The sequence below is a fragment of the Mus musculus genome, chromosome 6 (assembly GCF_000001635.26).
Source record: "Mus musculus strain C57BL/6J chromosome 6, GRCm38.p6 C57BL/6J".
Lineage (NCBI taxonomy): Eukaryota > Metazoa > Chordata > Mammalia > Rodentia > Muridae > Mus > Mus musculus.
In genome coordinates this window covers 127,309,540-127,325,991 of record NC_000072.6, presented here as the reverse complement: position 1 = coordinate 127,325,991, position 16,452 = coordinate 127,309,540, and the positions used below count along the sequence as shown (strand labels likewise).

The 16,452-nt window shown below is 46.0% G+C and overlaps 1 long non-coding RNA gene across 1 annotated transcript; it reads left to right on the top strand.

Annotated features, from left to right (window-relative positions):
• Positions 1-4,830: 4,830 nt before the first annotated feature.
• Positions 4,831-8,414, top strand: Gm52919. The gene is made up of 3 exons (XR_003956521.1): positions 4,831-5,043; positions 6,993-7,145; positions 7,604-8,414. It is a non-coding gene; the product is annotated as a predicted gene, 52919 (long non-coding RNA).
• Positions 8,415-16,452: the final 8,038 nt, after the last annotated feature.

Genomic DNA, 16,452 nt, shown 5'->3' with positions numbered 1-16,452 from the left:
AATGTCAAGTTTTACTACTGTTTCCCCCAGGAGACTCATTTCTACTTGTTGGGGTGAGGTTGAAGATTTCAAATCTGTCTTCCTGCAGATGTTTCAAGGCAGGCCTGACAGCATCCTTAATCCTCTTGTCTCCAGACTGAGCATGCTCAGTTTGGTATTTGGGTTGGTACTACCAGTCATATTAGTGTCATTTGTAAGTCACATGTGAGTGAAGGGCAGAACTGTGAGCATTGGCTATTTGCCAACTCAACCCCCTTCAACATTAGCGAGTTTCATATTCAACCTGTGAGCTGAAAACGCTTCCGTTTTACAAAAGGAGAAAAAAAGAAAAAAGAAACTTGTGAGGTGTAGAGCTTAGGCCAAGGTTAGAATGAGCAGAAATGGTACATTAACCTTTTATCAGACAGACATATTCTGTTCTCCTGGAATGTCACCAGGGCGTTGACAATAGTGAACCTAAGGTACAGGCATGTCATCTCTAATAAAACATGATTTTATCTCTACGGTCTCTTGTCTTGTTTGCTAGAAACATCTCCCTCTCCCATCTCCCTCTCCCTCTCCTTTCCCTGATTGTATATAGACTGTAAGAACATAGGGCAGCTTTCCCATTTTAGAAAGGGAAACAGAGCAAAGAGGTTGATGGCGTCTGTGTATATTCACCCAGGGTCACAGCATTACAAGTCGAGATAGACTATCAGAATCCCCACAAAGGCAAAGACTGCTGATCTTACAGGTTTATGCATGGGGTGGAAAATATGGAATCATTTGTCTCTTTTCCATAATATTTTTGGAATACAGGAGCCCTCTGGTGGCCAAAACAGTAGCAGGAAGGTGTCCTTGGGAACTTAAGTTCTCCAGAGTTGATGATCAGCCTGAGGATGAGCCGAGCCTTCCTGCAGGGCTTCCCTTCCCCACCCAACCTCTTTCTTCCCATGAAGGCGCCATGAGTTTTGAAGACTCCATGCGTTTTGAAGACTCCTTGTTTTGTCTTTGCTGGATTTCCCCTCTGTGCCTTCCCCTCCATCCCCAGCTGGCCCTCCTGTTTCCCCTGAGATCTCTCCTTCTCATCATCTTTGGCCTCAGGCAACCCTCCCTGAAATGGAGCCAGGTCCTTTGTGGCAGATGCTGAGTGACAGCTTCAGCAGCTGCTTCAGTCGTGTGGAATTCAGACCCCCTTTTGGGTGTTTAGAAGCTGTGGATGGGTTAAGCAATGATGCCTGTTGATAAGCAAGCAAGGGCAGCATCTTGCTAGACTATGGTCTCCCAGAATCCAGCTTGTGGAAAAAAACATGAGCTCCTACACATTACCTCGTTCCTGGGGTTGGCCCCGTGCCCAGATGGGGCTCCTTTAGGTTTCTGGGGGTATCCTTACATTGCACAGATGCCTGCTTACATCTTTATAATCTGCAAAGAATGTTTTGTCTTCTGTAAGGTCATGCCACACAACAATCAGCAGCAAATAAAGATGTACACACTAGCCATTGCAAATCTTCGTCATTGAGAAAGGACCCATCGGTCCAGAGGCAGAAGGCCACTGTGGTCCAGAAGCCGCTGGTGTATCAGTAGACTGCAGTGAATCAAACAAGGGAGGCAAGCCAAGATGGGTCAAGGACGAGGGGCAGACATTTTGGCTAAGATTTTAGATATGAATACCTTGGCTTCAAGTATAAGAAGCTAACGGGGCAATATCACACTTAGACTGCACTTTGGACCATTGAGAAAAAGGCATTCTATAAAATGAACGGGTGACTTTATTACATTATAGTGCTGAACAATTAGTGGCCTAATCACTGAGTGCTCTGGTGAAATCACCTGGGGGGCAATCAGAACAGCTTTCCCAGGATCCTGAGTATGTTGTAAAAGTGGAGGAGCAATGTTCATGGAGAGGGTGGCCAGATTCCATTGGGTGTTCCTCTGTAAATGTGGTCCAACGTATAGGGCCCAATGCACTAGAGGACTTTGACAGTGGTAGCAAAATACAGTTGGGTTTCCGTTTCCATTATTGCCCCCAAAAGATGCCTTTGATGGAGCTGGGTGGAGTTTTTCTTTTTGAGACAAGGTCTCACTGCATGGTTTTGGCTATGCTGGGGATTGCTATGTAGATCACATTGGCCTCAAACTCACAGAGCTGCATCTGTCTCTGCATTCAGCAGACTGGGATGAAAAGCATATGCCACCATGCCCAGGCCAGATTTCACACTTGGGGAGAGGACAGTGTAGCTGCATGTGCTTGGAGACCTACAGGTGGGGTGTGTGTGTGTATGTGTGTGTGTGTGGCCTTTGAGGATGCCCACAAGTGGAAGTCAGAGAACAACTTTGTGGATCTGTTTCTCTTGCCACATTTAAGTAGGTTGTGGGAATCAAACTCAGGTCCTCAGACTTGGCAGCAAGTGCCTTTACCGGTTGAGTTATCTTATAGGGCCTGGGTTTTTACTCTTTATCACACTAAGAAACCACATATACCTAGACTCTAGTCTCCCATGTCACTTACGGCATTCTCTGTAGCTTTATCATTCTACCAAGAACCCTCATGGTAGATGTTTTGGACCCCATGACAGAGCTGCATGCCCCATTACTTCCATAACGATGCCCTCCTCCAAAATCACTGTAAGAGCCCTTGCCTGTGGGTCCCTGAGTGCTCAGCAAGACCTTGGCCTTGAAAGCAGATGAGTGTATGCTTGTGTGTGCATGTGTGTGCATGTGCATGCATGTGCGAGTGAAGACAGGAGAATCTGTGTGTGGGTTTGTTATCCCAGCCTCTGCTTGGAGGAAATCTGATGGCACTTCAGGAGTGAGAGGCACCACGAAGAAGTTAAGGGCCTTCTCTGGGATGCATTCTCTACCTCTCCTCACAAGGCATTATGGGAAACTCACCATGCCCCTGGACCTGGAGGAGGAAAACAGGCAGCTGCACACTTCGTCTTTTGCTCAAAACTCAAGGTTGAGCAGAACTGTGAAGACCTGTTGGAAACTGGTCCTCACTTCGTGAGGATTGGGAGACTCTTCTCACAAAGCTCTTCTGTGAAGATGACTATGACAACATGGAGAAAAGGCTGGGAAACTGGGCACCAAGTAGAGCTTTCTGTGAAAGGTTAAGATTCCTCAGCTGTTACAAGCATCAGCGGAAAGAAGCAGCTGGCCAATCTCGGCTTTCCTCTCACAGATGTTTTAAGTGGGTCATAACTCCCTGTCTGTTCTCTGGTCCCATAGTGTTTCTAGTGCATACAGCTTAGTATGCCAGCACCTTTTCTCCTAACCAAGCGGGAGCATCGCTTTGCTAGAGGTTGCCAGTGTAGGCTTTGGAGGCAGGAGACTGGTTGAGTCTTTAACTGAGATAACTGCTAGAGAGGCTGCCTGGGCTTGATTGACGTGGAGTTATCAATGGAAAGCGGCTCACGTTGTTTCTGATAACCAAGGCCCAGCATAAAGGAGTTATCTTTGCCAGACCTGCAAGGTGGGAAGTCTTGGCAACAGCTCTGGGCGAAACCAGGAACAAGATGACGCCAAGTGCTGGTTTCTCATGAGGGGGTGCATATCAGAGGAGCATGGCCTTTGGGTGGTGTTTGGCATAAAATGGAAAGAACTGTGTCCTACTCAGAGGAATGTGGAAAGGATGGAGGAGGTGGTCCTAGTAAGCAGTACGGTGGGGAAGGGAGTTCATGGGGGTTCCATCAACACTGGAGAGACACAGTTGTAGAGTAAAGAAATGCAAATCACCTGAAAGCTCTAGTTCTCCTCCTCCTCCTCCTCCTCCTCCTCCTCCTCCTCCTCTTCTTCTTCTTCTTCTTCTTCTTCTTCCCCTACCCCTTTCCCTGCCCCTTCCCCTTCCTCTTCTTCCTCCTCCTCTTCCTCCTCCTCTTTCTCTCTCTCTCTCTCTCTCTCTCTCTTTCTTTCTTTCTTTCTTTCTTTCTTTCTTTCTTTCTTTCAGGTGTGTTTAACAGACCAGGGCTGGCCCAGCATTGGATAGGAAGGTGTATCTCTACCAATGTAACAATACATTTTTAGGGCCAAAAGGTGAGTCTGGAGTCAAATATACTCAGCACTAGGATCCAAATTCCTAACTATGTCTTATAGCACAAGAGAATGCCCACCTCCTGGTACTCTTAAAAGGAGGTGAGGCACTGCCTATGAAACTCCTAGCCCACAACTTGGCACTGCACAATGAGTACTTGGTAAGATCCATCTCTTTGTCACAGTGACTGTGGAGAACTTGGTGAATGGGGGTTAAACTGTTATGACAGCAGGTGAACAAATATTAAGCAAGCAATTGCCATATGCTAGGTGTCCTCCTGTTAGAGGCACTTGATTACCCAGGTCATCTTGTTCCAATGAATGATGGTAAAAATGTGAACTGTTATGCTCGTAAGTAAAGCAGAGGGAGTGACCGACGTGTCAAGGAAGAGTGCATAAAGTGAAGAACAGTGAAAAGAAAAGGTCATTTGTACACTCTCTCTTTGGTCCAACAAGTAGTGAGGTAAAGAATGAGAAATCTGCATAGCCATTCATTCATTCATTCATTCATCCATCATGGAACAACATACAGTTAGCCTATGACATCCAGTCACTTTCTTAGCAACTATAGAGCTCAGTATAGATGAAAGTCCTTCCTCCTGTGTAGGCAGCATTCTGGTGGAGGCAATAAACAGACAAGGAAATAGACACTACACTGTCAGGTGGTGATAAGACATAAAAAAAAAAAACCGATAATAACCCAGGGCCAGGGAATAGCAGGATTGGCTGTGGTTGTTTCAGATAAGGGGACTGTCTCCCCATGAAGAACTCACTTAAAAAAAAAAAAAGAGCACACTTGAGTAGAGGCCTGAATGGGGAGGGAGTGGTGACCATGTGAATACTGTGGGGCAGAGGGAAATGCATGTTCGAAGTCCTTAAGGTGGAACAAGATAGGTCGTGCTGGGTCTGCAATGTGGTATCCACTATAGCTAGAGAGCCATGTTCTGTTTCTCCCTAGGTGCAGAGAAATGGTCAGTGAGATGAGGATCTTAGGTAGAGAATTTTCCAGCAGCCTCAAGGCCACCTCTCCAGGTAAGGTCAACTGTAAGGAAGTAGACTGGGGTACCAGAGACAAGGCAACTCAATTATCTGAGAGTGTGAGAACCGAGACCTGTACAGAGCCCCGTGGCTTTGGAGAGTCTATGGTTTTTACTGCCAGATGCCCAAGTTGGAACACATTATCAGCCTCAGAGGAATGGGAGAGTGTCCTCCCACCCTACTCCTCTCCAGTAACCTATCTCGGATCATCAGATACTAATGGTTTTGTTTTGTTTTGTTTTTTTAGTTGTCCTTAAGAACACTAGCATTGCTCAGCATTATTGTCTGTGCAGACCTGTGAAGACAGGGACAACATCCAATTCATAGATTTCCCACGGGAAATAACTGTGTAACATAGTCTGGATGCAGGAAAATCAAACAAGTATTTATTACCAATAAGCACGTGTTTACTATCTACTCAATAAAGAGGCCAACCATTTCATTTATTTGACATTTTAGTTTGTTCAAACTTTCAGTTATCTCAGGTAACAGGTTTGTGAAAACAACAAGGAAGCCTTTGTTATTTCTCCTGTCCTTTATACTACCATTCTCATAGACCTGTGGGACAACAGAAAAAGACCTGGTAGGGGGAGCTCTTCCGAAGATGCACAAGCAGTGTCACCTTGTAACCTTACCCCAAGAAACCCAGCCTCCTCATCTAAAAGTTCCAGAAAACATTCCTGTATTTTAGAGGCCTCTGCCATAAAGTGTTAGGACTAAATGGCAGTTTGTAAACTGTGGAGGACCCAGATCCCACATACAACGCTTCATATAAGTAATAAATAAATAAACAAACAAATAATTATCATAGGCATTATATGAGGGACCGTCCTCCCTATCAATGCAAGCTACTTCTTGTTCAAGTTCTTTCAGTTTTGTTTGCTTATTTGCTTTGAGACAGAGTTTCGCTATGATACCTCAAACTCTCAAACCTTCTGCCTCAGTAGCAATCTATTTCATTGCTGATGAAATAATTTCAGCTCAGTGTACATAGTGGGAGGTGGGGGTGAGGAACAGGGACCCAGGAGGCATCAATCTGATGGGTAGAAATGTGCATAGAAAATGTTTGCATTCTACTGAGCAAAGCGCCCCGAGATATGCAGAAGGGGGCACTCAGAAGTGATGGAGAAGATTAGATCTCTTACTATGACTACCTTGACTACTGGGTATTTGACCATTCAAAGTGTGTGCTCTCATGTTCCCAACGGAAACCTGGCCAATGTTGGCAGAATGGTCAGGGGTATGTTTTGACACAGTAGGGAGTGTACCCCATCCTGAAGGGAAAAGGCCTCTGAACCAACAACCTGAGGACCAAGAGGAAGATGGAAAAAGGTTGGGTGGGAGCTTGGAAAAAGAAATGAACTTGGCTTGGCAGAGATTCATCTTGCACCAGACCCCTTGGGGTTTTACACCAGGGCCTAACTGTGACACTGTGCTTAGCATAAGCCCTGGCAGGAGGCTTGGACTCAGCAGGGCTGAAAGGAGCCTGGACCCTGTCATTGAGCTCATCCAACCAGGCTCACTCTGTCCTTTGTCAGGGCCCAGGAGGCTCCATATCGTTACCCCAGCGCATGCTGCTTCCCTCCGGCCTCATTACGCAGTACATTAGCTGTGGGAACGAAACCCATTACAAAAAAGAGGGGGTGGAATTGGCACACGGGGAAAGAGGCCTTCTCAGATCAAGCTGACAACTTGTGCCTATTAACTAAAGAAGATCATTAGAAAACTCCCATCTCCTCTCCCCCTGCCTCACCCCTTCCCCCATCACTTGCCATGTCAGATAGACAGAGTAGGGCTCACGTGAATTGCTTGTTTCTTGAGTGCCCCACAACCAGTGAGGGGCCTGGCTCAGGGCTTTGTAGAAGAGTAAGCTTGGGATGGGAAAGACTTGCTTGGATATTGGGCTGTCCCTTACTTTTAACATTAATTTATCTGTTTTGCAGTGGTGAGGAGAAGACCCAGGATTCTCACAGAGCTGGACAAGTGCTGTGTCACTGAGCTACACCACCAGCCCTTGGGTCTTATCATAAATAAACAAGACGTCACTCTTGAAGAGAATTCTTTGAGGATTAATGAAGACAGCAACCAAAAATGAAGTCAGTCCTGCTTAGGATTGTTGTCTAAATGCCATATCAAGGTGGAGGTTGAAGGTTGTCATCTGAGGTCCTATAAATTGATATTTCTTAGATGAATCCATTTCAACTCGCTTTTACAGATAGGGGTCAAGGCCCAATGAGAACCCATGTATTTTGGTTGCTAGGAGAAAGAAGTGTGACCTTTTGTGATACCAGGCCTGGGGCATTTCTCTTCTAGCAAGCTTTCTCTACTGTGCTAATTTCCATTTTCTTTTAAAAATTTTTTTTACTTTATTGTGTGTGTGTGTGTGTGTGTGTGTGTGTGTGTGCAGATACCTTTAGATGTCAGAAGAGGGCATCAAATTTCCAGGAGCCAGAGCTACTGGTGGTTGTGAACAGTTGAATTTAGACCGCTGAAGGAATATCAAGTAATTTCTCTTGCAGAACCACCTCTCTAGCCCCTTGTTTTTGTTTCTTAGGTTTTCCATGAGCATGCTCACAGCCTGACTGCCTCCCAAGCCATGTTCCCCAGCTACGGTTGGAGAATGTCTTCAAAGAAATCCAGTCAACCTCTTTTGATTTTGGCCACAGCTGCATACTGAGCATTGAGTAGTCGCCTTGTCTCTCGCCTTTCTCTTCTCCCTAGTGAAGAACAAAAATAAACACAATAAGCCTTCTACAAGGCTGTGCTCAGTGGCACACACCTGGAGTCCCAGCATCGAGGAGTGGATGGGGAGAGTCAGGGGTTGTTCAAGGTCATCCTCAGTTACAAAGTGAGGCTGAAGCCAACCTGGGCTACACGAGGCCTTGTTCCAAGAAACCAAAACTAAACAAATGCATGGACAAAGAAACGAACAAAGAAAAATGAATCTTACATAAAATATGGGTCCTAGAAAAGAACTGGTTGAGCCCTTTGGGTGCCACTCCCTGCATTACTTAAATATGAGGGGATCTTCTGCCTCATGAATCACCCCATACCTGCCTGCCCACACCCACATTTCCCCCCACGAAACACTTCTTACCCAGACAGTGACTGTCCAGGCCAGTGTGCCGTTGTGTGCATGTGTGCTTCTCCCATCTCCATGTTTAGGAAAAATCTCAAACTGTTCATGGAAGAGGGGAATCCTATAGAAGTTGTACCACATGGATCTCTGTCCCCCAGCCTTGTCAGGTGACTGGAGAAAACCTAATGGGGGAATTTCAGAAGCTCAAGCATCCTTGCTGCATGAGAATAGACAACACACACATACACACACACACACACACACACACACACCAGCATGGTTTGCTGCAGCTCTCTAACAAGGCCTGATTAGCATTCCCCTTTCAAGGACTCCTTCAACAATCCAGCTGTACTGATTGTGGGCAGCGAAATGGAATCAAGTTCAGTGGTGACTCAGGAAGGCAGCTGATGGGGAGAGAGGCAAGGCAAAAAAAGACTGAAGGCTTTTATAGCCTGGAGAGACTGTTCCAATCAAAGGGATTGAGGAGACCCTTGGAGATTATAGACACAGACTTAAATGCACACAATGAGAATGGAGAGAAAAGTGCCTCATACTAGTGATACTGAGAAAGACAAAAAAAGAAAAAAAGAAAGAAAAAGCTAGAAGAACACACCTAGAAAGATGCTTCCTAGAGCAAGGAATGGAATGGAAAAGACTGGAGTTTTAGAAAATGAAAAGGTAAAGAGAGAAATTGCCTTTCCCTGGTCTTTGCTTTATTATTAATCCTTTTAATACCCCTTTGTCCTCATAGAAGATGATATAGTGGCTTGGGTTTTACTCACAGAAGAGTTGAATGACTTGAGCACTGGAAGTGGAGGACGCTCTGGACATTCTTGCTTTGACGCTAACTCCAGGCGCATCTCCGAGTTTCCCCTTTCATCTTAATCCCCATGTTCTTCTGCTCACCTGCCTTCCCTGGCCCTGTGTCATCTGCATCATGCTGGCGCAGTTGATGAAGCTGTGTGACAAGAACGTGGTGTTCTGTAGAGTAGTGCACAGAAGGCGGTGTGAAGATCGCACATGGGTGTCCCAGGATGTGGGGTGTTCTTTATAATGCTGTCGATGGAATCCAAGGCCTTCCAATATGCTCTCCCACTAAGGTGTATCCCGAGCCCTTTGTTTTTGGAGATAGGATCTTTTATTGATTATTTGTTTTTGTTTTTTGAGATGGGTGTTTCTCTGTGTGGCCCAGGCTATCCTGGAACTCACGCTGTAGACAAGGCTGACCTCAAATTCAGAAATCTACCAGCCTCTGCCTCCCAAGTACTGGGACTAAAGGTATGCCGGGAACCACTATCCAGTGGATCTTTCTATATAAGCCAGGTCTACCTGGATTCCCTGCAAAGCCCAGGCTCATCTTGAGCATCCTGCCTCAGCATCTTAAGCTAAACCTGGCTCTTAAGTTCTTAAAGAAGATTGCATGCCCAACACTGCTGTGACTGATCTTTTCCTAAGCCTGCAACTTGCCTATCTGGAACTGAACTGGCTAAGTGGCTTGTACTTTGAAGGAGCATGCCCTTGGTCACAGAGAGTTACTGATTCATCTTCTTTTAGACTTACCAGGGATAGAAAGAGCATCTATTTGCTGAGATGTGTCCATACTGTATTGGAGCTGTGATGCCAGCAAAGAATGACACTCGGTGTGAGAAGAGGAGCAACAGGCAGGGACTACATCCCTCCTACCACCACAAGTCAAATAAAATGAAGCAAATCTGTGGGTCTAAACCTTACCCACTTTAGGGTAAAGGACATTCAACACGCTGCATCCTTGTAGCTAAGAGTTTAGGATCTAGAGTCCAACAGGCTTGTGTCTGAACTTGAACTGTTGAGGAACTAAGTAAGCAATTACAGCAGAAGCTGCTGCCTTCTTTAAGTGTCCTTGATTTGAAAATTGAGCCAAATGATCAGCCACAGAGAGCTGCTGTGAGATACTTACTGGGCAGTAAGTTCAACGTACGTCTAGAAAGACTGTGCAGTGAACCGGCAGATAAGAGTGGGCTCCACATTTACCGACGTGCACCAGAAAAAAATCACATTACCACCCAGCAGGGCTTCACTTTAACCCACAGTCAGTGAAATGGGGCCAAATATCCACCTCATCACATGGACTAGACAAACATAAAACACACACACACACACACACACACACACACACACACACACACTGACACACACACACACACACACACACACACACACACTGGGTCTTGCTGAGTAGTGCAAGCTGGCCTTAACTCGAGATGTTCCTGTATCAGCTTCTCCAGTGCTGAGATTACAAATATGTGCAGCTTTCCCTATTGGCTACAAACCATCTGTGTTCAAGGTATGGCACTTATTGAGAGAAGGAAACACACTGATGATAATTTTATGTGTTTGCCAGACTCTCCTCTTATCCCTGACTTGAACCACAGTAAGGACTCACTTAATTTCCCCCATCTATAGACCTGTATTTCCCCACTTATAAGATAGTGGTTAGAAGCTAGACATGGTGGTCCACATTTATAATTACAGCATTTCTGAGGTAGAGAGACAGGGAACTCAGTAGTTCAATGTCATCCTCAGCTAACTCTATAGCAAGTTCAAAGCCAGCCTGGACAACATGAGACTATATCTCAAAAAACAAAAACAAAAACAAAAAAACCCCAAAACAAACAAACAAAAACCCCCAAAAAAACAGAGTAGCACTAAACTGCCCATTTCACAATGGCACAATCTTCCTATTTTTGTGATTTTTTTTCCCAAAAATGCCAATGGCTAAAATTGGAGTTCTGGAGGTGCTTCAGTGAGCACCCACATACACCCTTGTTCTTGTCTCTTTGCCCACCTCCTGGGAGTCCCCAAACTTACTGTGCTTAAAAAGTAGAAACTCCTACCCCCCAGTGTGGAGGAAACTTCCCTAAGTTGCCAAGGTCCCAGAAGAGTGAACAGGACAGACAGGACATTTGACACTGAAGAGCTAATGAGATGGCACTCAAGTGTGAGAACCCGGCTGTGAACCCCCAGAAACTCAGGTAAAATGCCAGGTGGTGTGTGTCTGTGTGTAGTGTGTGACTGTGTGTATGTAGTGCATGTCTCTGTGTGTGTGTGTGTGCGCGCGCCCATGTGTAGTCCTGACAGTGACATCAGGAATCAGCTTTCATCACTCTTCTACCTTATTCAGTGAGGCAGGGTCTCTCAATTATAGCAGCCTAACCTATGATTTCAGCCTCAGAAGCCAGAGCCATCCGGCTAGCAAGGGTAGCCACATCAGCATTTGACTGAGAGAGACCCTGCCTCACTGAATAAGGTAGAAGAGTGATAGAAGAGTGATTCCTGATGTCAGTGTCAGGCCTACACATGGGCACACACAGACATATACACAGTCACACACCATACACAGAGAGGCACACCGATACAAACACACAGATACACACAGACAAACACCACATACACACAGTCACACACCATACCATACCATACACAGAGAGGCACACAGATACAAACACACAGATACACACAGACAAACAGACAGGCACACACACACACACACACACACACACACACACACACACCACACCACACCACACACACAGAGAGATACAAATACACAGACAGACACACCACACACACAATGAGAAAGGAACAAAAAAGAAGAGATTGACAGGCAAAACAGCGTCCAAAATGCCCAAATTAACATGGCAGTTATATAGATTTGGGGTCAGCAGAATAGACCCTGGACTGAGCCTACTAAGATCTCCATGTTTAAGCTTGCCATTCAAATGTTTTAACTTTGGGCAAAACCTTCACCACTGCTCCATCTTGATTTCCCATTAGGTGTTATCCTAATTTGCTTTCTATTTCTGTGATAAAGACCATGACCAAAAGTAACCTTGGGAAGAAATTATTTCAGCTTACAGTTGTAGACTTTCATGGTAGGAAATTCAAGACAGGAGCACAAGGCAAAAATTCTGGAGGCAGAAACTGCAGCAGAGCCATAGAGAAGTGCTTGCTCCTCCTGGCCTGTTCAGTTTGCTTTTTTTAAATACACCTCAGGACCACCTGCCTAGGGATAGCATCACTTCTAATGGACCAGGCTCTTCCATATCAATCATTGATCAAAAAAATGCTCCACAGGCCTGCCAATCAACCAATCTGATGGGGGCATTTTCTCAACTGAGGTTTCTTCTACCTAACGCTAGCTTGTGTCAAGTTGGCCCAAACAACAAGACAGGTGTGATGTCGGGCTGCATAAGTGGGTACAACTGCATCATGACAGCAATCTGGTTTCTGGTAGATCTCTGCAGAGACACCTGGCATCAGAGCTAAGCCACACCATTAATGAGCCTTCATTTTGAACTCGACGTAGCTTCCATGTACAGACCATCTGTAAAGTACTCTGTATCATTTTAGAGAAGGCAGCATAATGAGTTTCAAACCCTTGGTATGAATTCATACTGAGACACTACAGCTCTAGGCTTCTAAGAGACAGAATACAAAGGATGCTGGGCATGTGATGGGCAGCATGGGAAACCAGCTAGCTTTCCCCATGAAGACCAGCTACAAGTGCAGGATCCAACTGGGCTCAAAAGCACCCACTCCAAAGCTTCAAAGGCTCTACCCTATCTACATCCCTTTGGAAGTTACTTGCTGGGTGTGCGGGTGGTAACACTTTCTAGAATTGCTATCTAGGACAGCTACTCATAGAGGCAGCCTGCACCCAGTGATGGTGATACAGGGAGATGAAGGCTCATAACAAGATGACAGCAGTAACACATGGGGTTAGCTGGCAACTTCTGACCACAGTGTAGCATGCCCCCTCCCACCCCTGTTCAGTCCTGATTCAGTCACCTAACCAGCAGGTAAGGATGCAAGAATACTTCCTAACATGGCTCTTCCACTTAAATCTTGGTTCCCAGGTGTGCATCCGTGAAGAGCTGTCCTGCAACCACTCTTGCCTCTGGATTGAACCACAATGCCTGTCTGCAGATGCACTGTGCCAGTGGCTTTGAGAATTCGGGATCCTGTCACTGATTCCTCCCCAGATGCTGGGATGGAGCTCAAGACCCCATAAGCACTACGAGAGGATCATATTCCCAGTCCACAGGTCCAGGCTTTTTGTCCCTCTTGCTGCTCATGGGTCATTCTGATCAAGTGCCTACTGTGCTACATGCTGGTGCAGCATCTTGGTGGACACGTGTAAATTGTGAGCATCCTCCGAGTGTCTCTCCCTCTCCAGCTAGGATCTTGCTGAGGGAGAGGTATGTATCTCATTCTCTCTCCCAATATAACTCAGCTTCAGACTCAGCCTTGTTTGGGGTAGTAATTAACACTGCCTTTCCTGAGCCCTCTGACACTCAACGATCCTCTGAGCCTATCTTCAAAGGAGAATGTCATAGATTGTGGCTGTCAGAAGAGGACTCTGGGGTCACTTACTACAGCTTCTCATGTTGACAGGAATCCTTCTGTCACACCAAAAAGGTGGTCTCACATCTTAATCAAGGGCAATCACAATGTCACCCACTGTCACTGTTAAGGTACTGGTCCTGAAAGGCCGAACATCCTAGTTACTTGCTGCTAACCATACACAAAGCAACTAAACCCAAACAGGTTAAGTCAGCTTCCATAGCCTCACAAACCAGAATAGGGTTTATTTTGGCCTGCTTATTTAAGAGCAAGCTTGGGAAACCAAACAAACACCTCCAAGTTACAGGCAGTCTGGTAAATATGGAACAGTCTTCCTCCAGAATCTTTGGGTTAAACTTTGTCTGAATGTTTACAGCTACTCTCACTTCTTGAGTTCTGGAAGCAGCTTCTTCAGTTTCCCAGCCAACCCCCCTTGTGTCTTTCAACCCAGACAGGTAGGAATCTTCCACCATGGCCCAATCAACTCTTCCTGCACCAGCACCACTTGTCCTCAGTGAAGGGGAGGGAAGAGCTTGCCTGTCATTTCTCATGGGCTTGCCCACACTTGAGCTGTCAGGCCTTCCTGGGAAAATGGCTCCTGTCCGGGAGTGGGTGTGTGTGTCCACAGCTCCATTCCCCATGGCTAAGTGCCAAGGAACGAAAGTGTCGGGGCCTTTGAAATTGTCAGAGAAACTGATTTCCTTGTCAGGTCTTGTCCTGTACAGTTAGAGGGCCAAATTCTACTTTCGTGTTAGCTGCCACTCGGATCAAAGGCCGATGACAAGGAGTTGAAGGGCTTGTACCTGGTGTGCTTCAAGATTTCCACAGCCCTGCATTAGGGAGAGCTTCTGCCTTTCGGCTTCCTTGAACTCTCTTATCCACCCTGGTTTGTGGGCAACCATATGAGGGGTCTGGGAGACAGTTTAGAGGAATCTGATTCCCAGACATTTGCAGCAGAGGGAGGCCAGAGGAAAGAGACTGTGAACATGGGTATAGACAGTGATCCGTGGCTTCTGTAAACACAATTAAAAAGAGCATCAGCAAAGGATTCACTGTTCCATGACTGTGTGTCAGGGCATCTCCACCTAGACATCCTATAAAAGGATGGGGTCTTGGATATCAAATGAAGGTCCAGAGCTAATGGCTCCTGAAGCCACTTCCTACACTGCACTAGTCAGAAGCCCATGAGGGACAGAATTGAGCTAGTGATGGCAGTGTCCAGTTTATCAAAATCAAAACGCCCAGTTTAATGATTAATCTTGTCAATTGAACTAAATTTAGAGTCACATTGTAGCATACCTCTTGATGCATCTAGGAGCACATTTCTAGAAAGGTTTAACTGATCAGGAAAAACCCTGAACGTGGGTGGCACCATCCCATGGGCTGAGGTCTTAGGCTGGATACAAGAAGAAAGTGAGCTAAGAACCAGAGCTCATTGCTCTAGACTTCCCAACTGCAGAGGTGATATGGTCAATCATGCCATACGTATATGGCCAGGCTTTCCCACCACAATGGACCAAACTGGGAGACAAAAGACACTCTTCCTTAAGCTGCTCTTCACTGGTATTTTTGTTATAGCAATGAGAAAGGTAACCAGTGTATCTGCTATATCCCAAAGGATGTAAGCAATGAGGGCAATCCTGGAGAGGAAGCCAAGTAGAAGGGCACCTGAGTATCCATGGCAGCACACGGGAAAGGAAGCCAGAGTTCTCACTTGAGGGGTGGAACACTAGGCTCTAGACTGCAGATAGCCCGTGATAAGCTCTTCTGACACTGTCTTCTTTAGACAGTGTTAAAAAAAAGTTAGACAGTTGGCCACCTTCTCCCCTCTCATCCCTCCCTATGCCTTAGATCATCGGTTCTCAACCCGTGGGTCTCAACCCCTTTGGGGTTCATGTATTAGGCATCCTGCATATCAGATATGTTTACACCATGATAGCAACAATATAATTTTATGGTTGAGGGTCACCACCACATGAGGAACTGTGTTAAAGGGTCACAGCATTAAGAAGGTTGAGAATCACTGCCTTAGATACTGCTACCACAGAGACCACCTACACGGGCTCCTCTCCTCCCAGGTACTCCACACCCCAGTGGAACAAGACAAGGAAGTTCTTAGTATCAGGCATAACAGGAGAATCAAAGCTCCTCCGAAATGGGAGGAAGAGGAATCTCTAGAAAGAGGTTGAACTCTGGAATCTGATCACACCCAGAGTCCAGATAACGTGCCCTTTAGCAGCCCAGGTTTTGAGGGCTGGGGGATTCGACAGAGCCGCTCCTACCCAAATAGCTACTTCTTCCTGTTTGCTCTCCGTTCATCACTCCCCTGGCATGGCATGGATGGTAAATTGGCATGGAGAGAAGCTGCCTCCTTCTTAGTCTATTAGTTCTTTGTATTGCAGCGGCAGATGATGAGAATCCAGGCAGTGAGGTTTTATCCAAAAACCTGTCTGCCCTTATTAAGTTCTTGAGTTTAGATAGCCAGGTTTATTTGTATTTTTACTATTTCCATTAAATTATCTCTCACGGCCCAGTTTATTGCTGGCCAAACACCATGTCTTTCTCTGTCTCTGCCTGGCACATGGTGTACTGCCTAAATGCTTAGTAAACAAACCACGGTACAGAGAAAAGGTGGAAAACGCTGGTTAGACATCCAGGTAGGTGAACTGCACTAGAAGGGAGAAGGGCCTAAAACGTAAGGAGCATCTGAGATTCGGGGATGAGTGTGCAGCCAGGTGCTTAGCCTTGTCTGTGTGCGAGCATCGCCAGAGAAATGTCTTTAAACACATTGCTATTTAGACGTCAGACAGAAACAAGCCACTGACAGATTTCCGAGTAACTTCAGTGGGACCTGGGGCGGGAGCTGCTTCAGTGCAGATGGTCATTTCTTATTTGGTTGGTTATCTTTGAGACAAGGTCTCATATAGCCCAGACTGACCTTA